Raw genomic sequence first — 21,444 nt, 5'->3', positions numbered from 1 at the left:
AGAGAGAGATTCATGTGATGAAGAGAGACATTAAGAGAAAATGTTACAATATTTGTGCAAATTTCTATAATGGTAATTGTTGCAATATTATTAAAATGGAAGCATAAGTTTTAATTAGTAACAATAAATGAATTTGATTATTTAAATATTTGCATTGACAAAGAAAAAGGAATACTAATACCTTCTCCATCCCATAATAATTTTTTGAGGGAATCTCCATCCCATAATAATTAATACACTTTGATTTCTATTTTTTCATCATTCACTTAATAATTTTTCATCGCGTTTTCAGTGTGGTTGGGGTTACTTATTCAGGGGTTAATCGGTTAGTGTTAGGGGCTACTCAGTCTACAAAGTACCCTCCCTAGAGTTCCCACTATACAACATCTCTTACTCTCTTGGTAGGTGTTAACAAGACACTTATTGGTGTAGACATCTACTTTTGGCTTTCTGTCTCGACAGGAAGTGCTATGACGATAAATAAAACCATCATTGTGTTGGATCAACGTGAAGAATGCTTATGGACAATGATTAAGTCAAAAAAAGGCAAAATGACTAGCCTAACCCAAAACAAAATGAATTAAGGTCCAAATTAACTAAGCCCGATCATAATTAGGCTTAAGCCCGAGGTTAAAACCTAATTATGACAAATTTAGAGGCGCCTAGGTTGAAAATAAATGTCGCCGCAGAAAAATCCGCACGCATCTTAATGAGTTGCGCTGGTCCTGCGCGCGCAACTTCTAGTGATGCACTTGCGGAAGATTCATAATTTCATAAAAATATAAAATCGAATCTTACCATAATACCGCGCACAAGACATTCAGTTGCGCTGCCCATAGTATTTTAGTAACTCTTTTTCCTAAGCTAATTTTTCTTATTTTCATAAGTAATCAATCAAGTGGTTTCCCTCTTTTTGTTAAGTGATCTTTCTAAAGTGGTCTATCTCCAATAATTTTCCTTAAATGGTCTCTCTCTCTCTCTCTCTTGAGTTCGTTCCTCTTCTGTCTTCTTCCTTCCATCTCGATTTCTTTCGCTGTATTAAATCTAAACCCCCAACGCCTACTTCCCGTGTAGAGCTGTTAATTCGGGTGTTCGAGTCAGGAATCTCCATCCCATAATAATTAATACACTTTGATTTTCTATTTTTTTCATTTTTCACTTAATAATTTTTCATCGCGTTTTCAGTGTGGTTGGGGTTACTTATTCAGGGGTTAATCGGTCAGTGTTAGGGGTTACTTAGTCTACAAAGTACCCTCCCTAGAGTTCCCACTATACAACATCTCTTATTCTCTTGGTAGGTGTTAATGATGCGTGCCATTTTTGGCACTCTTAGGATAGGTTTTCTACGTATTTTTTATGCTTGTTTTTAGTCTTTTATGTCATATTTTTAGGGAATAGTGCTTGATTTGCGTGTTTGTGTGTTAGTTAAGAGAAATGCGTGCTTTTAATGGTTTTCTTATTATTTTATTCATTTCTTGGCTCTCTCTCTCTCTCTCTCTTTCTCTCTCTCTCAGGTATTATTTCGTAATTGATCTCTCTCTTTCTCTCTCTCATGTGATCTTTCTTTAGAATTTCACTTAAGAAAATGCAATTAGCTTAATTGTTCCAATGAGCCTTTTCCTAAGCTAATTACTCTAATTATCTTAAGTGATCTTTCTCTCTGAAAATGATAATAATAATAATAATAATAATCACATAATTCCATGCCACATATGGATATTTAACTCAAAGCTCTACAACATTAACTTCCAAATAAAACAATTAATAAAGAAGACAAAAAATTACCACAAGATTACAAATATATAAGCTTGTAGGTATTCAATTCCTTTTTTCAAATGTAATTTTACATGATAACTTTAGTACCGTCACAGTGTCACTTCTAAAAAAAAACTATACTTCAAAAAATACTTTGTATCACTATACATGGACAATGGAGTGAAGCTTGTCAAAGAGCATGACACAATGTTGATCGACGCATGAAACAATGCTGATTGACGAGCATTGTCAAAAATCCCCTTAACATTATTTGACACAATGCAAAGAGCTGATTGTCGAGCCTTCTCGAGCTCCACATTGAAAGTCAGCTTTGCTTACCTCAAGATAATATTCAACTTCTTCCAACACTGCCCTTGAGGGGTGAGACAATGTCCTGATAAGGCAATCTTTCATATAGAAAAGTGATACCAAAGTTTATCAACCTTATGAAACAACATACGAGCTAAAATAATGATTGACCCATTTTGAAGAGGACCATTTCCCAACAAAAATAGACTTAAAAGGATAAAGAGTCCAACCGATTTCTAATTTAAAACTTCAAAGGAGAGGAGTATTTACTTCATAAGCTTCTTCAATTAGATATGCAAAAGTTGTTCCAGAGTCAATAATTGTTACTCGGTTGTTCGATGTTGCAAACACTGATTGATCAATTGGCATTCATTGCGATGCTCTGCAGGTTCAAATTATAATGAGGCCTCAAAGTTTTGTATCAAGAGTTGTCAAATTCTAGGTAAGAAGCAAAATATTAAATTACAAGAATTCTGACATTATAATTTAGTTAAATGGTTTTAGTTGGTTAGATTGGCAGTGTCAGGTGATCCAAGGCCAAGAAACGTGAACACCATTTGATAATTTAATTTCAACAAACTACAGATCAATTTTCCATTTTCCCTTTCTTCTCTTCTAAATTTCAAATTGCAGTTCTAGTTCTTAAATTTCAAGTTACACAAATATACTCTTTACATCAAACTTAAAATCAATGAACATGAATCTAATTCCAAACACATATCTTAGTCTCTCAATATGGCACCAAAGTGCTTCCTATTGGATATAGTGAACCCAGGCTGTCAAATTATAATCCTGTATAACTTTTCAGGATTTGTAAATGCAGTTGTAAATAAAAATCCCATATAGTTTTATACTGAACCCTATTTAACAAATCTACTCTGTTCAAAGCTTTGGTTTTCTTTAGTTACTCATGATATCAGCATCACAACTACATACCTACGGCATGACCTTGACATTTAATTTGATTTAAAGGACTTCTTTCCTCACTAAAAGAAAATGGCCAAGTGCTCTCATGTCCAGAGATAAAAATTTATGTATCTAATATGTCTTCTAATGTCTCTCTTTGTCCCTTACCACTTACACATGCATAGCAAGATAGGTTAACCATTAGTGCTCAAAGCACAATATGTAAATAATAAATGACAACTTAAATCATTCTCAATAAAAAGCCACAATAGCATAGATGAACCAAGGTGTAAAATTTTTGTAAACCTAACAAATCCAATGCGGAAAGCATTATATCAATAACTAAATACTAAAAGACACACCAAAATGACATGTGTCATTCTTTGGTGTGTCCTTTAGTTTTTTTTTATAAATCAAATATGTCACATAAATAAAAGAATAAAAAAATATTCAATGTATCATATCACAATATATATTGATATCATAAACTTAAGTAAAAAAATAAAATCAAATTAACATAAATTGTTACATACATATTATTATTATGTACAACTCTATCATTTTTACAACAAGGATTTTTTTTTTTGAAAATTGATTTTTGTATATAATTATGTGTGAAAAGCTTGCTAGGAAAGATATGAAAAAATATTTTTACCTGCTGATTATCGAAAAAATATACTGTATAAGAGAATGAATAATAGTGGGTAAAATAGAGATCTATTTATGGGTTAAATTACATATTGTTAACATATTGATTTGGTTAACAAGAAGAAAATGATATAAATGTATTGGTGAAATATACCATATATTAATATAAATAAATGCGTATTTTAAAGTATTTATTCGACTAATAATAGACTCTTTTATAATAAATTTATTTTTAAAAGCAATAATTGAAAATAGCTATTGAATACTACCGTGCAGGACACAGGACCTAACCTAGTAATACAATAGACCTCGTTATTTAGAGTTGCTCTGCTCTGCTCTGCTCAAATCAAATCTGCTCCGCTCTGCTCAAAAGAAATCTGCTCTGCTCGGCTCTACTCTGCTCGGCTCTATTTTCAAATAATAATTAATAATAACAACAATAATAATTAATATTCAATAATAATAATTAATATGTATTGATGATAATAACTTATTATTTTGAATAATTATAATAATTATTAATATTAAAAATAATTTTAATAATTATTAATATTAATAATAATTAATATTTATTAATCATAATAATTAATAATAATTATCAATAATAACATTTAATAATTCAAAATATTAAGAATTAATATTTAATAATATTATTAATTAATAATTTTTAATAATTATACAATTCTTTCAAAAAAATAAATAGTAATAATAATAATAACAATTAATAACAATTTCTTTTATAAACATTTGATATTAGAATCACAATATTTAGAAACATTTTATGTGGGTATTGATTGTTAGTTCATAGAGTTAAATTTAATTTTCAAATCTTTCCACACAATTTAAGAATTAAAAAAAGAGAGGTTGTTTTCAAGTAGTACTTTGTATATTATTATTATTATTTTAGGGTTAAAAATATATGATTAAGACAAATTTATAAGTAAAATCATTATTACTCATTAAATCATTATGTTTTAAAATTTTATGAAATAAATAGAAGTAAACCGTTGTCTTTTATCTTTCTACTATTAACATATATTAAATATGGTACACATATATTTATGTTTTCACTCACCTAAATCTATATACACTTAATAATAATAATAATAATAATAATAATAATAATAATAATAATAATAATAATAATAATAATAATAATAATAATAATAATAATAATAATAATAATTATAATAATAATAATAATAATAATAATAACAACAACAACAACAACAACAACAACAACAACAACAACAACAACAACAACAACAACAACAACAACAACAACAACAACAACAACAACAACAACAACAATAACAACGACATTAATAATAATAACATTAATAATAATATGAATAATAATGTTGAAATCTGCTCTGCTCTACTATTCTGAAATCTGCTCTGCTCTGCTCTGCCCAGAAGCTCAAAAGAACAGGGCCTAAGCCCCTTATATTCTTGAGCTTTAAGAGAAAGATAATTACTTATACACAACAATTTTATATTCAATATTTCAATGTCAAGAGTGTATCTTGAATAAACAAAGTCAGTGATGACGATTTACATTGCAAGTATAGGAAGCATACATTATTATTAATGTCAAATTTCTCCAATTTACAAAGAACAAACATGCATTACTACATATCAAACCACTAGTTTGGTGGTCCGCGCACCATTTTGCTAATCAAAATTAAGACGCTAACAAGGAAGCACTAAATAAATATATTTGGATTACCTATTATTATTTTGTGTTTGAATTTACAAGATATATATGTAAGACAAGTCGTTTAAAAGCGAAATATGTTTGACATTGCTTCCCTTGCATGTGTGGTTTGTAATCACATAGTATTATGTGTTCAAGTAAGTCAACCATTTAGATCACCATTATTTCATAGTTTTCAATACGTATTGTTGACTTACATGTATCTTAAAAGTCTGTGTTATTGTAACAACTTCTAATTAAGTATTGCATGTTTTATATGTCTATATGTATTGATTTGATTTACTTATTATTATGAATCTTATTGAATATAGAGTAACAATTTGTAAGTAGCTATCTATTGTGTTGTTTAAAGAAGGATGCTATACATATACCTTAATGTATTACTTTAGTATTTGTATAAATGTCATTGATGACCATGAATGGATAAAGCTCATTAGTTTAGTAATGGTAGAGATTGACTAATATATAGTTTAGATAGTTGGTTCAGTTTTGAGAAAGATGGCTCGATCTAAATCAACTAGCAATTATCAGTGGGCATTACACATGTAGCTTTGCATAGCATATTGGAGATAAATAAGCTGCATGTGTAAGTTATTTGTAGTGTATCAAGAGGAATATAAGTTAATGATGTATTCATATAGATCATTATAACTTTGATGTATCCTTGAAGAATGTATTAAAGGAAATTACATAGTGAGTTTGGAACTGTGATGTTTGCAAGAAAGTGTTTCGTTCAATCATTAAGGAGAATGCTAACCTCATGATAGTTTCTATCAAGTTAACAAAAAGTAAAAGTGAAAAGGAATCCATGTAGTTCATTATAGTAGCTGACTTTCTTAAGATCTTTGTATACATGCCTTTTGGATTTTTGAATTCTACTTGAATATTCAAATCAGGGTTGTCTTGTAACACTAACACTGCTTATAGGATCTAGACTTCCTCAACAGGCTGCTATCACAGCCTCTTTCCACTACAACAATGTGGAGATAGTTAAATCAAAATTAGGATGCTAACCGGGAATCACTAAGTAAATTAATATATTTGGATTAACCATTATTGTTTTGTGTTAAATATCTTGTTGTGGATATGTAGACCTTGATGATCATATTTTTTGGAGTACGTAAGAGCACAAGAATAAGATTGATCCTAATTTGAAATGTTAAGATAGGAAAGTCCAAAAGAATATGGACCAACATTATAATTGGTTAACTAATGAGTTTTATGGATAGATAAATAAAAGGGATTTGATAACACATCGAGTAACCCCTGATCGAGCTAGTAACCCCAAAATTAGTAACCCCTCAAGTAACCCCAAAATTAGTAACCCCTCAAGTAACTCCTGACTTAATCCTTAAGTAACCACTCACTAAGTAACTCTTGACTGAACTCCTTTAGTAACCCTGACTAAATTACTCGAGTAACCCCTAACACAACTCCTTAAATATCCCCTTATCGAGTAACTCGAGTAACTCTTGACCGAGTAGCTGGAGTAACACATGACCGAGTGAACCTTGATAACCCCTAATCAAGTAACTCGAGTAATCCCTAATCGAGTAACCCATGATTGATCCCCTCGAATAACCCCTCCCCCTCAAGTAACCCCTAATTGATTAAACCCTTAAGTAACCCCTGATTGAACCCTCAAGTAACCTCTGACTGAACTCTTTAAATAACCCCTGATTGAGTAACTCGATTAACCACTGACCGAATAGCTCGAGTAACCCATGATCAAGTAACTTCTCGAGTAACCCTTAACTGATTATCTCGAGTAACCCCACAAGTAACCCTTGACCAAACGAACCCCTCGAGTAACCCCTGTTTGAACTCCTCAAGTAACCCTTGACCGAGTGAACCCCTCGAGTAACCATTGTCCTAACCCCTTAATTAACCCATAATCGAATGACTCGAGTAACCCCTTTCTGAATAAATCGGGTAACCCCTAACAAAATAATCCGTCATAGTTCGTTTCATAATAATTGCAACACTACTTTTTTATTTTTTTTTTATAAGAGTCCACAATTATTTAGTATTTCCCTCTGACCAACCCCATTTACACTTTTTTTTTGTTTTGTTATTTCTCTCTCCTACGAACAAATAAATATATCCCAGTACATATACTTTATATTATAAAATCACATATTTTTGTATGCAGCCTGTTGTATCGTACAAAAAGGGTTACTCGAGTTTCTTGGTATGGAATTACTTGAGTTGCCGATGTCACTCGAGTTTTTCGGTCATAGGTTACTCGAGTTGCTGGGTCAAGGGTTACTTGATTGGGTTACTCCTTATCGAGTAACCCCTTAAGTAACCCCTCACCATGTAACCATTCGAGTAATCCATGACTAAACCCCTCGAGTAACCACTAACCAAGTAACCCCCCCCCCCCAAGTAACCCCTGATTGAGTATCCCCTCAAGTAACCTTTGACTGAACCCTCAAGTAACCCTTGACTGAAACCTCAAGTAACCCCTGACCTAACTCCTTAAATAACCCCTGATTGAGTAACTCGAGTATCCACTGACCGAGTAGCTCGAGTAACCCTTGACTAAGTAACTCGAGTAACCCCAAACCGAGTAACCCCATAAGTAACCCTTGAACAAGTGAATCCATCGAGTAACCCATGTCTGAACCCCTCAAGGAACCCTTGATTGAGTGAACCCCCCTCCCTCAAGTATTCCTAACCGAATAACCCCTCCCTAATTAACCCCTGGCCAAGTAACCTTAACCCCTGATTGAGTAACCCCTCAAGTAACCCCTAACTGAACCCTGAAGTAACCCCTGGCCGAACTCCTTGAATAATCGCTAACCGAGTAACTCAAGTAACCACTGACCGAGTAGTTCGAGTAACCCATGACCGAGTAATCCCTCGAGTAACCCTTGACTGAGTAACTTGAGTAACCCTTGAACGAGTAACCCCTCAAGTAACCCTTGACCGAGTAACCGCCCCTGAGTAAGCCTTGACCGAGTGAACCCCTCCCTCAAGTAATCCCTCGAGTAACCCTTGACTGCGTAACTTGAGTAACCCCTCAAGTAACCCTTGATCGAGTAACCCTTGAGTAAGCCTTGACTGAGTGAACCCCTCCCTCAAGTAATCCCTAACCGAGTAACCACTCGAGTAATCCATGTCTGAAACCCTTGAGTAACCCCTAACTGAGTAACTCCTCCCCCTCAAGTAACCCATGATTGAGTAACCCCTCAAGTAACCTCTAACTTAACCCTCAAGTAACCCCTAGTCGAACTCCTTAAATACTCCCTGAGCAAGTAACTCGAGTAAACACTGACTGAGTAGCTCGAGTAACCTATGACCGAGTAACCCTTGACTGAGTAACTCGAATAACCCCTGGCCGAGTAACCCTTCAAGTAACCCTTAACCAAGTGAACCCCTCGAACAACCCCTATCCGAACCCCTCAAGAAACCCCTGACCGAGTAACGCCTCAAATAACCCTTCACCGAGTGAACCTCTCAAGTAAACCTTGACCAAGTGAACCCCTCGAATAATCCTTGTCCCAACCCCTCAAGTAACCCCAGACTGAGTAACTCGAGTAACCCCTGACTAAATAACTCGGGTAACCCCTAACAAGATAACTCAAGTAAACTCTGCATAATTGCAACACTACTTTCTTTTGGTACGAGTCCACAACTATTTTATTTTTTCTCTTTAACCTACTCCATTTACACTTTTTTTTTCTCTCACTTCTACAAACAAATAAATATATCTCATTAACTATACTTTATATTATAAAATCACAAATTTTTGCATGCAGTCTGTTGTACCATGCAACAAGGGTTACTCGAGTTTCTCGATATGGGATTACTTGAGTTGCTGGGGTTACTCGAGTTGCTGGGGTTACTTAGGGCCTGTTCTCTTCCGTTGAAATTCAGTTCAGTTCAGTTCAGTTCAGCTCAGATCAGTTCAGTTCAGTCCAGTCCAGTTCATTTCAGTTCAGTTCAGCTCTTAATTTACGTCTAATGATATTGATAATGATATAAAGCCAAATTTCATTCTTTTTAGCTCTTATTACAACGACGACGACGACGACGACGACAACAACAACAACAATAATAGTAATAATAATAATAATAATAATAATAATAATAATAATAATAATAATAATAATAATAATAATAATAATAACAATAATAATAATATTAACAATAATAATAATAATATTAACAATAATAATAATAATAATAATAATAATAATAATAATAATAATCAATAAATAATAATAATAATAATAATAATAACAATAATAATTGAAATAATAATAATCAATAAATAATAATAATCAATAAATAATAATAATCATCAATAACTAATAATAATAATAATAATAATAATAATAATAATAATAATAATAATAATAATAACAACAATAATAATTGAAATAATAATACTAATAATAATAATCAATAAATAATAATAATCATCAATAAATAATAATAATCATAATAACAACAACAACAACAACAACAACAACCATCAACAACAACAACAACAACAACAACAACAACAACAACAACAACAACAACAACAATAACAATAATAATAATAATAATAATAATAATAATAATAATAATAATAATAATAATAATACAGTAATAATAATCAATAAATAATAATAATAATAATCAATAATTAATAATAATAATAATAATAATAATAATATTATTATTATTATTATTATTATTATTATTATTATTATTATTATTATTATTATTATTATTATTATTATTATTATTATTATTATTATTATTATTATTATTATTATTATTATCTCAAAAACAAAATCATACAACCTACAATAAATTAGTGGGAAGCCGAGATACAATCAAGGCCCCCACTCCTCTAGCTATAGCAAATCCTACCCTAGTGAAGATATGAGCTGCAGCACGAGCCCTAATGTCTTGCGTCGACGAGAACCTCTGAATCCGCTTCAGTAACGCAACAGCCTCCTTCTCTAATTCCCCAAGCGAAGAAAAGGAGAAGGGAATGAAACCATATCCAATCACCTGACATCGAGCTTCATATTTAACCCGCTTCCGATGAGCAGCATCAGCCACAACGCGCCCAGGAATAAAGTCAGATAGCCCCGACTGTGTCAAAGGAGAAGACCCTGTCAAATCAACACAGACATCGCGACCACGATCCCATGAATAAAGTAACACATCCGCAGGTCTGAGGGCCTCGTCGTTCCCTCCAGCCAACCCAATGTCAACCTCCTTTCTCGCCGAAATCCCAGAACGATAGCAAACATCAACAAGGGTATCCCGAACGACATTATGCCGATGTTTAATACCCACAATACCAGCACAAGACACCGCGTGATCACCGAAAATATCTCCAGCAAAAACCCTCGAACAAGCAGAGCACGACGTCGAGACAGAGAATAAAGGAACACCCAACCGATAGGACAACACACATCGATAAGTCTTAGCGTTCATCGTCTGACCCAACCCCGAAATAGGAACCGCCCGAAGCCAAGCAGAGGTATGATCACCCTGCTGTGATTTCCATAATGCTGATTGTCGAGGAGTTAAAGAATAAGCAGATTCTGCAGAAGCGGTAATCTTTGTGAAATACATATCTGCCAATTTCTTCATGTGTTTAGGGGCAGCGACCTCACTAGGATTACTCAAAATGTCAGACTCCACTGTTCCATTAAACAAACACAACGCATCCTTAAAGGCTCGTCCAAGACCAACAATGCCAGCATGCCGAAGAAGTTGTGTCTGCAACCCAGTAGACTGCAACCGAGAAGAAAGAAAAGCATAGTGACGAACATCACCTGCAGAATAAACACCAAGCCCTCCAAACGCAAATGGTAAGGTGGCAAGCCGCCACTGCCAATCACCAAACCCAGGCCCCGAAGCGGTAACAATACGCTCCAAGGAAGATCGAAGAGCTCCATCAAAAGTGCGCTGAGCTACCTCAAAAGTACTAGGAGGACAAGTACGTAATGCAAAGTAGAGTTTTGAAACTCCAGTTGATGTGTTCATTCTATATAGTATTTTACCCCCGTCCCTTGGTCATAATTAGTAGTGTTTTTGGCTCTTTAAAGCCACTTTTATTACTAATTGGTGTTTTCTAGTGTTTTCGTAGATTTGGTTGACTTTTGCAGGGATTTATGCTTTTGGAGTATTTTCCCGAGATATTTTGGAGAAATCACGAGCACTGGAGAAGCACGACCAGATTTTATAGCCCAGGGCCGGTTGGAGCCATCGAACCGGTGATTAAGGGCTCGGTAGAGGTGATACCGGGGCGTTTGGACCGAGTATTCAAGACCCAAAGAGGAAACCCAGATTGGCCCGAATAATTGGAGCCCAATCGAAGTCCAAATATTGGCCCAAATGATCCGCCCGGCCAAAAAGGCTGGCGCCCGGAGGCGCGCCCGGCCGGGCGGGAGAAGCGCCCGGTGACGCGCCCGGCCGGGCGCGAGATTGTTATTAGAGGTGAAAAAGGCGCGCCCGATCGGGCGGTGCTTCGCCCGATCGGGCGCGTGTTTATTTAGGAAACAATTAGAGTCGTTTTAATTTGTTTTAGTTTAGGATTTTTGTACGGAGTATAAATACTCCTCCGTAATACGTTTTTAGATCGTCTCTTCTTTTGGGGAGATCTTCTTCTCTCTTCTTCACCACTTCTTCTTCTCTTAATCCTTTATCTTAGACTTTCTCTCTCTACTTAGTTTTCTCTCTCTTAATCTCTCTCTAAACCTTTGTCCTTATTTCTTTGATTGATTCCAGATTTATTTTGGTGACGATTTCTCTTCCCTTAATCTTAGTTATTTATTCTATTCCTTTGATCATGATTTATTTTATTGCTTTGCTTAGTTTATATTTAATTATGTGTGAGTAGTTTAATTTCTAGGGTTTGTGGGGATCCATAAATAATATGAAGGGGTAATTTATTGTTGTTAATTATCAATGCTAGATTAATTTCCTATTGATTGATTTAATGCTCTGTGACTAGATTAGGCCTATCTTTTATGCATGAGTTTGACAATATTGATTCAAGAATCGAGAGATGAGAATTAATGTTTAGGTCTAGTTTCAATAGGCAAGTTAATTTATAAATGGTTAAGTCAAGAGATTTAATACCGATAAATTAATTGTGTGATTGTAATAAGTAGCGAGAGCCCTTTACAATCTGATTAATTGATGCATTGATGATTGACTATTATTGATTGTTGGTATTGCATGATGATTTCTTATTGGATTGTTTTAATGTTTTAGAATTGCGGCTTGTAAAAGTATAGCAATATTAAATTGATGAATCGAGCAGATGTTAATTTGATATTAAAGGCTATTTTCAATAAGAACTTAGATCTAGTAAATTGCGAGAGCCTGTTAGATCTATGTTGGTTAATAAATTGCGAGAGCCTGTTAATCATGTTATTTATGCAATGTCAATGATTGATTACCCTATTTTACCCCGGAGTATTATTTATTGGTGAACCTATGCCCTAGATCCTTTTATATATTATTTTCTCCCTTTTCCTACTCTTTTTAGTTTAGTTTCATATTCAACTTTTAATATTGGTTACTTAAATAATTTAGATTATAATATTTAATTAGGAGTAAAAAGACTTGTTTCCCTGTGGAGATCGACCCTACTTCCCTATCTACTTTAGTTAGTGAATTAGGTAATTATTTTTGATTAGGGGATACGACTTTACCCTGTCACCAGTACATGCCCTAAGTAACAACAGTTCACACTGAGGATCATCAAGCATAGCGACCTTATCCATAAGGGCAATTGTCTTGGTCACCCTCTGCATCACAAGCTCACCACCAAAACCAGAATCGGAACTAGCGGGACCTCCAAGCAACCTAACACCACGCAAAGGTCGAGCAATATTAGGCGGAAAGACACCCACCAGCCTGCTTTGAGGGTCTTCCGTAGGCCAGAAAACTTCAGTTTTTTCCACGTTAAGACATAACCCAGAACGAGGTCCTTCCTCCATAATCAACTGCAGAACTTGCCCCACCACCAAAGTGTCACCAATAATCGTGCCGTCATCTAAATACCAAGCCTGAAGACATACATCAAAAGTCTCCCTAATTTTACATACCAGGGGTTGTAAAACCAAAGAAAAAAGCAAAGGACCAAGGGGATCACCCTGCGGGATCACCCTGCTGCACCCCTTGAGATGACCATAAGGTTTGGTCCCCATAGTACAACCTGGCTGGATTAGAATAGCAGAATTCAACCCATCGCGAAATGCCCGGACAACGGCGACGTACCTCACTTAACATGACCGAACGATCAACCAGATTGAAGGCATTTTGAAAATCCACCAACAACATAGATAGACCCACATCAGAACCACGGTCCTCAATCAACCGATTCACCGCATGAAGAATTGCCTCACCACCTGTAGAAACCCCAACACCAAATTGAAGGCCATCAAAGTAACTCCCTAAAGACTGACCAACCATAACAGCACCCACCTTCGAAACGAGACGCCGCCAAACCGTACCCACAACAATAGGACGGATACCACCACCGGGCTTGACAAGTGGCGTAAGAGGAGCACTAGCAATGTACTCTCCTAATTCCATAGGACGGATTATTATTATTATTATTATTATTATTATTATTATTATTATTATTATTATTATTATTATTATTATTATTATTATTATTATGTACAATTGTATATACACATATGTATAGTAATAAATAATCAATAAATAATCAAAGATCACTAATCTGTAGTTAAAAATCACTAATTAATAAGTTCAGTTCAGCTGAGTTCGGTCATTCGGAACAGGTCCTTAGGTTGATTGGTCAAGGGTTACAACTTGAGGTACTCCCTACCAAGTAACCTCTTAAGTGACCCCTGACCGAGTAACCCCTTGAGTAATCAATGATTTAACCACTCGAGTAACCCCTCCCCGTCAAGTAACCCCTAACTGAACCCTCAAGTAACTCCTTATCGAACTTCTTAAGTAACCCCTAACCGAACCTCAACTTTAAATAAATTATCACTCCTAAATAGTCTGTACAATTCCCCTAAAGAATTTACTCACTTTTAAAAGTATATACAAATTACATCTCCCATTTGTTCATCACTTTTTTTTACCAATAATACACAAGACTCATAATTGAATTAACAAAGCTAATAAATTGATGGTTAATAGGTAGCTTTTGGTTAATAGGCTACTCCCGTTTCATCAAAAAGCCATAATCATTTCCCAAGGAAAAGTATTTTCACAATGGGTTACACACTACACTTACACTTCAAATATAATTAAACTTTGCAAAATTAAAATAAGATTACATTTTAAAGCATCCAATAATAATTGTTTAAAACTTAAAAAACTAAACTAATTGCAAACACCTTATAAATTGTGCTAAAACCTCAACATTGCAATAACGAAAATTACAAAGTTATTCCATACATGTATCAAAATAGGTGGAACCCCAGTAAAAGTCTGTTGACATAGATTTGAGAGCCAATAAAACAAAGGAGAAATTAATATACGTAGCAATCCGCACTGCTTCTAATGAACAAACTTCAGTTGAACTGCTACTCAATCATAATAGTTTAAGGCTTTAAACCATTAAAACCGAGCCTGCTCCTTATCCCCTAAAAAAAAAGTGAAATTTTGCAAAAGATTACAGATTATGATACATAAAATAAAATAAATACAGTCAGTCCAATCCGTTAAATGACAGGGTATGTCTTCATAGAATTCTTCCTCGGCTTCCACCTTGCAGGATCAGACTTCATCCGAGCATCTCTCTTACCTCCTTAAGCACTGAAAACACAATAAAATATTAGATTGGGAAGCAAACACATAGATTAAAAGGATAACATTTGGAGTTCCCTTGAACTCCAATGATCACAATTCAAACCCATATAATAACAAGAGGTCGTGGAGATCTTATAACACCATTCAAAAAAAAAAAAAAAGATAAAAGAGTCAAAAACATAAGTGAATGATGATCCATAAGCAAAGACACACATCAGCGTATGATGATCCATAACTGGAGATTAATTTTAAAAGAAAACACACACAAACATGAGGGTATCATGTTAATCACACTGATGATAAGTAGTAGAAGGTTTTCAGCAATTCAAACTCCTTCCAAAATCAAACCCAAATATCAACAGCTCCCAGAACTCCCAAAGGCTCTCCGCCCTTAAAACCCACTGCCTCACCACTTTCATGTTAGTTTGTAAGTTTAGGCTCATACAAGGACAACTTTGATCTGAATCAAATCGCAAGGGATTGCATAGCATATAATTGTACACTCAAGGAGAGAATTAAACTTGGAGAGCCACCTGTTTAAAGGTTTCCTCAATCCAAAAGTTCATATTCTTTCGCCGAGGTTATACCAGTCATGCAACTCAGATGCCATTTTCAGAAAAATAAAAAAAATATCGCCTCTGCAACATATTCAAGATTCAGCAAAAAATCCCCAAAAGTCAGGGTTAGGGTTGTGGGTTTAGGGTTTAGAATTTGGGGGAGGGCCGTTTAATGTTGATGATCATAATCAAAGGAGAGAGAAAGAGAGTGGAAAACTGGGCAACGATCCCCAAAACACCCCAGCAATTTCACACTCATAAAATTCTTCCTCAATTCTCCACATCGAAAAAAAATCAAAGAAATGAGCTCAAAAACTGTCACATGGGAGTATGAACAAAATTAAAATCTAGGTTATCATCAGATTCAGAAATTAGGGTGAGTAAGATGAGCAAAATGCACGATTTCGACTGCAAAATGCAGCGATACTTGAGCAAAATGAGCTCAAGTATCGCTGCAGATTAGACAGCAGCAGTTGCACCTACATGACCATTGGCCGAGGCTCTTGACTTACGGTGATGGTGAATTCGACCAGCCCCACACGGCCACACAGACAATCCACACAAAGTTAATAATTTATAAGAAATTAAACACCAAATGAAATCAAGGGGAATATATAATATGTCAACAATGAGCTCATTATAAGCAGAATGATTGTAAACCAATAGGACAGCTAAACATGCAAAAGGCAGTAGCTAGACTTGCAGAATAACCACTGATAATCAGAATATTTCTAATAGACAGGTAAGTAGTCCATATTAATACAGGAGAATTCTCAAAGGCTTAGAATGTTGCGCAGGGGAAAATCATTGGAGAAAATTGAACTTCACTACTTAACTAAGACAAAGTACACATAATCACTAATAACCAAAGAGAGTTGATTCTTCAATCTGTTTATTAGACTATTAAGAATACTGACATAATGCAATGGAAGAAAAACATTTGATTTCTTTCTAACAGTTAATAAATACATTCATCCATGCCTAAAAAAAAAATATTATTCAAACATTGCCTCAAGTAAAGCAACTACTCCTTCACAGCTTCATCCACAGACAACTCAAAATCACTACAGTTTATTTTACTTATTTAAGAAAGTTGACCATGATCAGCTTTATTAACCCCAACTTTTTGCTTTTGCAACATAATTGCAGCAGTCTGATTCTACGCGTTAGTATTATTCAATACTTCCTCCGTTTCTATTTAGTTGACGCGTTTGATTTAGGCACATATATTAAGAAGAGGAGTGATAGAGAATGAAAAAACAAGTGGGGTAACTTGTAAATGCAAGGTAAAAAATTTACCCAAAAAGGAAACGTGTCAACTAAAAAGAAACTTCCTAAAAAGGAATACGTGTCAACTAAAAAGAAACGGAGGTAGTAGTATTCAGCTAAATTCATTCAAGAAAGATAACTTGATCAACCTAGATGATTTTTTACAAAAAAATTGACATGCATAGGGAAAAAATCTATATAATCACTCTAAATACAAAGAATTAACATGGAAACATATTCTAAAAACTCCCCTTAATGTCTCGACTTAGTATTTTCCCTTTTTTCTATGAAACCATTGAATAATGAAGGAGCCAGTAAATAAAACCCAGATAAGTGAAAGAAGCATGTGATATTACGACTTTAAAAAATGTGGAAAATAAGAAAGAAACGGGGTTGAAAGAGAACAAAACTCCTTCTGCAGTAGACTTTCGCTGAGGGAGAAGTATAAGCTGTTTTAACCCTATAAGCAATTGAGAATGTCAAGGGAAATCATGTGGGTAGTTAAGAAAGAGTTAACTGAAAAGACTAAATATAAAACAAGTGAAAGGAAATATAGAGTAGAAGACATCAACAACCAATATATTAAATATTTACATAAGAACATAAAGACGACCATCAGACTACTGAAGAATTAAAATAAAATTATACTACAGATGAATCTCACTTCTGGCATTCACCATTACCTCATTAATCATTCCCCATTTCAAACTCACTCCAGGGTGTTGGATGCTTGCACTTCATCTATTTCTTCATAGGCATACTGAGAACAAAACCCACAATGGACAAGCAACATCATCACTTAGAATAACAAATAGCTTAATAACACCAATAAAAAGATTCATGACATCAATTTTGAGAGATTCAACGCTCGCAATTTATAGCTCTTACTCATTATTACGTATTGTGAATTTTAGAAATACACTTCCTACTTGTGTATCCATCAATTTATCTATTAGCTCACTCCCTCATTTTCAAAGCCCTCATTTTCTCACTCCCTTTCTATTTTACCTCACTCATACAGTCATAATGAGCAAAATATATGCGCGCGCTCCGTTTAGAAAATTCACACACTTCCAGAGTTGATAGCCCATCACATAATATTTTACAAAATCTGAGAAATAATGTGTGAATGCCACATACTTTTTCAACAGGGAAAGGAACTCAAAACCTTCTACACCAGGCACAAATTGTCTGGAAATGAAATTTTATCCCCCCCCCCCTCTCTCTCTCTCTCTCTCTCTCTCTCTCTCTCTCTTCCTCTCTCTCACAACCCGATAATATGTATGGATGCCACATAAATTTTCAACATGGAAAGAAACTCTAAACCTTCTACAACAGGGGTATTAATTGTCTGGAAATGTGGTTTTATTCCCCAAACAAATTAAAACCAGCCATTATAATTCATAATTGGTTGGTGCTACCCCTAACTTAGGACCAGCCTCAGTCAATCTGTAAAACCGTACCCCAAATCATGTTCATTGTCCCAAGACTTTACTGATAAATTTAATTAGAAACTCAGTACCATTATTGTCATTAATTAGCACCTATGGATAAGTCCCTATAGAAAATAGCTCATTCACATTCAAATGGATTGTAGCAAATAAAAACTTTCCTTTCAGAAATTAGTATGATCCAAATAGGGGATTAAAAAGGCATACATGGAATTCAACATTGGCCACCACTGAAGTGATTGCACATGCCTTGTCAATCCAGGAGCTGCCACAAAAGTGCTGCCGTTACCGCCACCTCCGTATCCACCACCGCCATACCCACAACCTCCTCCTTGTGGAGGACCTGGTGTCCTCTCATTTGCAATACTCACACGGATGTTACGCCCATTCAGAACCTGTACGTACATCAGTGCACAAATATTTTTTGTAATGATGATCTGCATGTGTATTTTGAATTTCTGAAAAAAGAAAAACTTTGGAAGTAGATAGGTTGTCTGTTCTCACCTGGCCATTCATGGCAGACTATGCACTGTTTGCAGCTTCAGCATCTGCAAAGTTGACAAACCCAAATCCCCTAGACCTTTCGGTGTTTCTCTCACACCCTTGCTGTAAATTACAAAAAAATGAATGAATTAAAAAGACTGCAGACTTAAAGACCAATATGTAAAACTTGCAATACAGTTGTCTATGAAAAACAGCTTCAATGAGAAATGGCTAATACTCACCATCTACTAATTCACCAAAATTGGCAAATGCGTCCTTCAATGAGCCGCCATCAGTTGCAAATGAAAGACCTGACGTGGACATAATAGTTTAGTTAAAAAGTTCCATACTAAAATTGCATAAATTATTTATTGTATTAATCAATCAAATACCTCCAACAAAAAGCTTTGCAGAAGACATGCATCGAATAGCAGTCATCATAGATGAGTTGAAAGTTTGTGAGATGCTTTGACAAAGAATGCTGTCAATTTTGTTTAGGAACACAATTTTCGACAATAATCTGCACAGAACATAGAAAATCAGGCAGGTACTACAATTTAAAATCTCAAAGGAAAAAGTCCACATTTCACAATATCTTAAATTCAAATTTCAATCTATCCTCAAAAAAATAAAAATAAAAAAAAATTAAATTTCAATAGGAGAACCGGCAAGTTTGTAAAATTTTTAATTGCCATACACTATAATCATATGCTTCACACTAAATCATCATAGGGAGAAAGGTTTCCCACAATCTATACGCTAAAATGTATAATCTCATAGGAAGAGCACTCAATGGGCTTTACAATTCACATGCTCAATAAAAATAAAAAATAAAAAAATAGAACAATCTTGCTGTTATAGTAGTTGCTTCAATAAAATGGTTTAATACTCTAGACTTATATATATGACAACATACAAATTGCAGTATTTATACTTCATACAGGTCACTTGAATGTTATATATTTGATTGATTGTTTTTTTCATATTCAGTATGACAACAAACAAATTGCAGTTTAACAAAAATATATCATAAATTAGGAAAGAATACTGTACTAAGTTTATGGACATGAGATACGAGTAGGATAGCATCATCTTTGCCGAGGTTGAAAACAATGGCATCACCTCCAATTTAAGCAAACCTCATGAGATACGAGTAGGATAGCATCATCTTTTGCTGAATTTTCCCTTTCAATTTGCTTAATTCTTCAAATCCATTTGTGAATTTCAAAAGCTTTATAAATCAGTAATTTACTATTTTCTTTTTCAATTGGTTTTACAACTGTAGAAATTAATTTAATAGTTCACCTGTTAGTAGAACGTAGCTCAACTGTTTAAGATAGATATAACACCAAAGTCTTTGTCATCGGTTAAAGTTGGTAGTAGTACTTATGAACTCCTAATATACTCAACTAAATCAACATTCAACAAAACCGGACCTTTTCTAGATAGATTATTAGCCAAAACACTGCGAATTCGCTGATTCTTTTGGAATAATGGATTAATATTCAAAACCCATATATAAAACCTAATTGAAATTAATGGGTTTTCATGAGCCTTCAATTCATGGTTTAGCGACAAATGCCAATCCTTTCTCGATAAAATCTGAGTTAGGCCAGGTGAAGTTTTTTCAGTCGTGTGTAGTTAATGAAAACTAAAGAGGACATTTTCGATAATCAAAATCGAAGAAGGGGTTTTACAGACTACTTGCATACCAAATCAATTGAACTAAAAACAAAATTAAAACAAAAAAATTAAAGAAAGAGGAGTTACAGATTCATCAACAAAATTAAAAATAAAGAAAATCGAGTACCAGATTCATCCAAACGATCCGAGAAAACCCCCTCGAGACGAAGATTTCCATCGGTCGATGAAGTTAGATTCTGCTGAGTTACTCCCCTAAAAAACAAGAAGATCGAAAATAGAGAACGAAATTAGGGATTGAAATGGGTAAAAATTACAAACATAATGAAATAATTACTCGTTAAATTTCCACCTTGTATGAAAGAGAGAGAGATGAGCAATTCCAGAAGTTCCAGAAGCACCAAAGAACATTACCGTGTACATAAAATCCTATATCAATTACGGAGTACTAAACCTGGTAAAACAATGTTTATGTCCCTATCAAACTCCGCAAACTTAAACAGTGTTTTTTTTTTTTTTTGGACGAAAAGATAAGGTCGAAGGAGTACATTTGGTAAGTCCTAACTCGTTAGGAGTAGGATTGTATCACAAGGTTATGCCTATAAATATATGATGTACATACTCTTTATTGATGAAGAATCAAATACTAACATGGATTTAACAGTCCAAAATAAGACACATTTTCTTATAGGCATATTAGCAGCACTTTTTGTAGGTTTTTTACTTACGGGATTTGTTTCCCTTATCTTCTTCCTATCAGGCCCTGAATTTAGATTTGAGGTTGATTCTCTTGAGGTGAAATCATCAACTGTGATGATTTCGAATAATAATGATAGTGTAGGTTTGGATCTCAATGTAACCCTTTCCCTAATTAACGAGCAACCAATATTGTTCGACTCATTCATGGTATTACTTGCTTACAACAATGATGAATCTGTCCTCTCCTCGA

The 21,444-nt window shown here is 34.4% G+C and overlaps 1 long non-coding RNA gene across 1 annotated transcript; it reads right to left on the bottom strand.

Annotated features, from left to right (window-relative positions):
- Positions 1-14,680: 14,680 nt before the first annotated feature.
- LOC145623768 (uncharacterized) lies at positions 14,681-20,994 on the bottom strand. The gene is made up of 8 exons (XR_014110230.1): positions 20,848-20,994; positions 20,665-20,750; positions 19,247-19,374; positions 19,097-19,165; positions 18,876-18,977; positions 18,579-18,766; positions 17,604-17,680; positions 14,681-15,100 (listed from the first exon to the last, which is right to left on the bottom strand). It is a non-coding gene; the product is annotated as an uncharacterized LOC145623768 (long non-coding RNA).
- Positions 20,995-21,444: the final 450 nt, after the last annotated feature.

Source organism: Chenopodium album, chromosome 3 (assembly GCF_948465745.1).
Source record: "Chenopodium album chromosome 3, dcCheAlbu1.1, whole genome shotgun sequence".
In the NCBI taxonomy this organism is placed as follows: Eukaryota; Viridiplantae; Streptophyta; class Magnoliopsida; order Caryophyllales; family Amaranthaceae; genus Chenopodium; species Chenopodium album.
The sequence above is the reverse complement of the archived record's forward strand: the minus strand, read 5'-3'. Positions and strand labels throughout refer to the sequence as shown.